The sequence below is a fragment of the Lissotriton vulgaris genome, chromosome 3_1, assembly GCF_964263255.1.
Source record: "Lissotriton vulgaris chromosome 3_1, aLisVul1.2, whole genome shotgun sequence".
NCBI classification, from domain to species: domain Eukaryota; kingdom Metazoa; phylum Chordata; class Amphibia; order Caudata; family Salamandridae; genus Lissotriton; species Lissotriton vulgaris.
Window position 1 is genome coordinate 1,833,892,407 of NC_141689.1, and position 4,849 is coordinate 1,833,897,255.

The window sequence follows — 4,849 nt, forward strand, 5'->3', positions numbered from 1 at the left end:
TATAAGTATTTGTTGGAGACTTTCTTGTGATAGTATGTCGCAAAGATGACATAAAACTGTTCACTCTTCCTTTGAACATTACAGGACCTGGAAATGCAAACCGACATTTGGTGTAGAACTTTTCCTTAGATTTGTATTTATTTAGTTATTTATTTATTATAAGTTTTGTATAGCGCTAGCTGGACCCAAGGGTATCAGAGCGCTTCACAACAGGTACAACAATGTGCCTTAGCGGCGAAGGTAGAATGCACATCTGGACAACTTATGGGCATTGCAAATAACATAATCATACAGATCATTAGGTCTACAGGGGGTTGTATGAGCTTCCCCTTCAGTTCAGGTGCACTCAAGGAAGAGGGCTTTGAGTAAAGTCTTGAATTTCGGGAAATAGGAGGTCATTCTAATGTGGGGGGGTGGCGTTCCAGATCTTGGGTGCATTGCCCACAAAGGATTTACTTATAGTTTTGCGTTTCCGAGATTTCGATGGAATGAGAAGGAGCGTGTTGGAGCTTCTGAGCTTCCTGGACTAGCCGGCCCTTTTGAGTTTCGCGGCCAGGTATTCTCGTTTGCCTGTGTGAAGGGCTTTGTGTGTAAGACATGCTGTTTGAAAGTTGGCTCGTTGTTCAATAGGTAGCCATTTCAGATCCTTGAGCGCAGGAGAAATGTGGTCGAATTTCTTGGTTCCTGTGACCATTCTAGGCGCGGCATTGAGGGTGGTTTTCATGGGGCCTAGGTGTGATTTAGCTGATCCGGTCAGCGATTCCATAGTCAATTTTGGAGAGCACCAGTGCTTGAGTGGCCTGTTGAAGGTCTTTTGGAGGCAGGAAGGGTTTTATTTTATAGATAAGTTTCAGATTGAGGAAAGCGCTTTTGGTGGAACTCGCGATGTGTTTTTTCATGTCTAGTTTTGGGTCTAGGGTGATACCTAGGGACTTAACCGAGTCCTTCGGCTTGAGGGTGCCATTGAAGGCATTGATGGCTTTGAGCCATTCTTCAATTTTGGGGTTTTTGTCTCTGTTGGAGATGAGTAGAACTTCAGTTTTCTCTTGATTAAGCTTCAGGTGGTTCTGTGAGAGCCATTGTTAAACGTCTTTGAGCGTGTCATTAATTTTGAGCATGTCGTCCATGGAGGTGGTTTCCAGATAGATCTGCGTGTCATCAGCATAGAGGTGGAAGGGGATGTTGGAACTCCTGAGTAGCGTGGTGAGGGGTTCCATGTAGATATTAAAGAGTTGGGGAGAGAGTACTGACTCTTGTGGGACTCCTCTAATGATGTGTAGGGGGTCGGATTCAAAGTTTTTGGTTTTTACTCTTTGCGAGCGATTGTGTGGAAAGGAGGAGAACCAGTTTAGTACCGTCATTTCCAAGCCTGCTCTTTCTCCAAGGACTTTGAGGAGAAATGCGTGATCAACAGTGTCAAACGCGGCCGATAAGTCAAGGAGAATGAGAAGGCAGCATTGGTCTGAGTCAAGTGATTTGTGCATATTGTCTATGACGTTTAGGATGGCAGTTTCAGTGCTGCATCCCTTTCTTAATCCCGATTGGTGTGGGTCGATGAGCATGATGTTCTCCAAGTGTTGGGTTAACTGAGGCAGAACGCATTTTTCCAGTATTTTGGATAAGCGAGGTAGGTTTGACATGTGCCTAAAGTTGTTCATATCGTCCGTGTCTAGCCCAGGTTTTTATAGTAGCGGCGTGACTTTGCCGACATGGAGGCAATCTGGAATATTTCCCGAGCTCAGCGAGCTGTTGATGTTCGTGCACCAAATTGGGGCTAGGGTGTTTTTCAGGTCTTTGGCCAGATTTATAGGAAGCTGATCCAGGGAGTGGGATGACGGTTTGGCGTTGGCGATCAGAGTTACTATCTCTACTTCCTGAATAGGCGTGAAGACTGGCTATTGAGTGGGTGGTATCAATAGGGTGCTTTCATTCAATGATGGTGTCTTAGTCTCCCTGAGAAAGGAGGGGTTTGTGCTGAGAGAGAGGTCAATCTTGGTGATTCTTTTCGTTGAAAAAGCTGGCTAATTTCTCGCATTGTTCTTTGGAGGATACTAAATCGGATGTGTTGGATTTGGATGTTTGGCTTCTGATGATGCTAAAGAGCTCTTTGGGACGGGTTTTAGCACTATCTAGAGCGGAGCAGAAGAAAGAAGATTTTTTGTCTGTGATGAGTTTGTTGTAGTTTCTGCGTGCTGTCTTGAGTTGTTCGCGGGGGTAGGCGGAGGGATTACTCCTCCAGATTCTTTCCAGGGATCTGAGAAATCTTCTTTCATCATTGATGTCAGAGGTGAACCAAGATCTGGATGGGGTGTTTCTGGTTTTTTTTAGTTTCAAGGGCACCAGGCGGTCTAGGGTGGACGTCAAGTTTGAATGGTAGAGAGAGGTGAGATCTGTGGTTGAGAGGTGCTCCGTTGTGTTCGGGAGGAGCGTGATTAATTCTTCTTCAAGGATGTTCCGTGGGACTTGGGCAGTATTCCTGATCCATTTGGGAGGACCTTGTTTTAAGGATTGAGTTGGTGCTGGTTGTTTGATATGAAAAAGAATTAAGTGGTGGTCTGACCAGTCTACTGGAATGATATAGTCAATAGTGATTGTGTAATTGTCCGCAATGATTGCGTTGAGTATCGCTCCTCTGTGGTGTGTTTCTTCAGAGCAGTGTTGTGTGAGATCGTTTTCTAGCAGAAGGCTGTTGAGGGATTGGATGAGCTGGTTATTTGTTTCATTCCATCTAATGTTGAGATCGCCCAAGATTATGTTGTTGACGTTGTTGAGTGCGCATTGGTTGATTAGGTCCGAGAGCTGCATTCCAAATTACTTTGAGTTGCCTGGAGGGTGGTAGAGGAGATGGCAAAGTATTGAACTCTTTGCGTAGATTTGATGTAGATAGAGAGGCATTCGAAGGAGCTGTACAGGCACGATGAACTTTCCGTGTTAGCGAGATTGCTTTTATGAATGATAGCTACACCTCCTCCTCTCTGGTTATGACGGTCTTTGTGGGTATCCGGGTGGCACCAGCATGTCCATGATGGGGCCTGACAGGGACTTGAGCCAGGTTTCTGGGATAAAGGCTGCATCTCGATCATGGGAGAGGAGAGCTTCTGCTAATTCTGTTACATGTTTGGAGGCAGATCGGCTGTTGATGAGCATGCATCTGATGTGGAGTTCTTGATCGAGCATCGACTTGCTGGGTTGGGCTCTGGTTAGGGATGTTAGGTGTGCCGGGGGTCTGGGGAATCTCGGGGGGGATGTTCCCTGTCCACTCCTGTGATTACTTGAATAGAGAACTTGGGTGAGGAGATCAACATGGGGTCCTGTGTAGGGGCAGGTGAAGTCCCTCTATGTGAATGCTGTGAGGTGTTCTGGTCGGGGGTCCTGGGGTGGTCGTAGGATGAGGCGAGTGTGATCACTTCCTGGGGGGAGAGGGAGGGTTTCACTCTTCTCGGTCTGTCTGCTCGCTTCTCTGACTCTGGTATAGTGACGTGCGAAAGCGATCTGGGGGGGCGAGGGTTAGGATGGGGGAGGCGATTTGGGCAGTCTGGGAAGGGCAGGGGTAGGGAGTTGAGCGGGCTGTTTGGTGGACACTTCAATTTTGGCTAGGGAAGAAAGGGTTTAGTTCAGGCCTTGGACCAGGGTTTCGAGCTGAGCTTCCAGAAGGGTGAGGCGGTGTGAGATGTTATTTGTGTGAGTAGGAGGAGGAAGGAGGATGGTGCTCTGTGTTGATGATGAGTGCGTGCTTGTAGCAATGTTTCTGGTATGGAACGGAGGGCGTGGGTGAATTGACTCTGTGGTTTCAGGATGAGCTTCCCGAAAGCCATCTCTGTGCGTCTGGATATTAGAGGGAGTGGGAGGGGGAGAGAGGATGATGTTCAGCGTTGGGGTGAAGTGTGCCGACTCATCTTGAGGGATGTGTGAGGGCGAGCCATAAGTGAAGATATTTCTAGGGGGGATCAGGGGAAGTGGGAGAGCTCTTTCTAGTGGGTGCGCTGTGGGAGGTTGGGTGTGCGGGCCAAGCAGCCATTGAGGGTGGGAATGTGAGTGGGGCTCTTCTCTGGTAATCTGACTATCATTGTTGAGGGTGTGTAGTGTGGCGGCTGTGAGAGGACTCTTAAGTTGGGAATGTGAATAGGGCTCTGAATAGGGCTCTGCTCTGGTGTGCTGATTATGATTGGTGGTGGGGTGGAGTTGGGCGGCTGTAGGAGCTCTCTCTAGTTGGGTGATTGGCTGCACTGTGGGAGTATACAGGGACGGGTTCCGGGGCCATTGTGAATGGAGATGGGAGTGGGGCTCTACTGTGGTGTGTTGAGTCTGAATGGAGAGGGGGTAGAGTTGGGCGGCGGTTGGTAATAACATAGCAGTGGACGTTTGCTGCTGGTTGTCATTGGGAGGTGGGGTGGGGCAGGGGAGGGGTGTTCAAGCGGGGTCCTGTGACTTGCTAGGAGTTGGAGTTTGGCCGGAGGAGTTTCCATGCCTGTGGAGGGATAAGAGATGTCATAACTCTTTAATGTTAGGAAAAGGGAGTCGAAGAACTCGAGGTTCTCATTGTTTGCCTGTATCAGGATGGTGCCATTCTCGAAAAATGGTTGTGGAAACGGAGCCGGTGAGGGACTTGTGTTTTTGTAGGGAGATGGTTAGTTTGCGACTGTGTGCTGTGATGGTGGTTTTGGCGACTAGGAGGTGAGCATTAAGGCTGTTGATCCAGTGGTCGGGTCTGACGGTGTAAAAGATGAAGTCCATTTTTAGCTGCCCTCTAGATGGGCAGTGGTACGTATCTACGATTAGTGTTTCGGGGAATTGTCTGATAATTCTGAGTTTGAGGAGTTTTTTTGCTTTGACAGAGAGTCTTTGGGGG

At 48.2% G+C, this 4,849-nt stretch overlaps 1 pseudogene; it reads right to left on the minus strand.

Moving 5' to 3' along the window:
- Positions 1 to 228: 228 nt before the first annotated feature.
- Positions 229 to 990, minus strand: LOC147728510 (uncharacterized; annotated as a pseudogene).
- Positions 991 to 4,849: the final 3,859 nt, after the last annotated feature.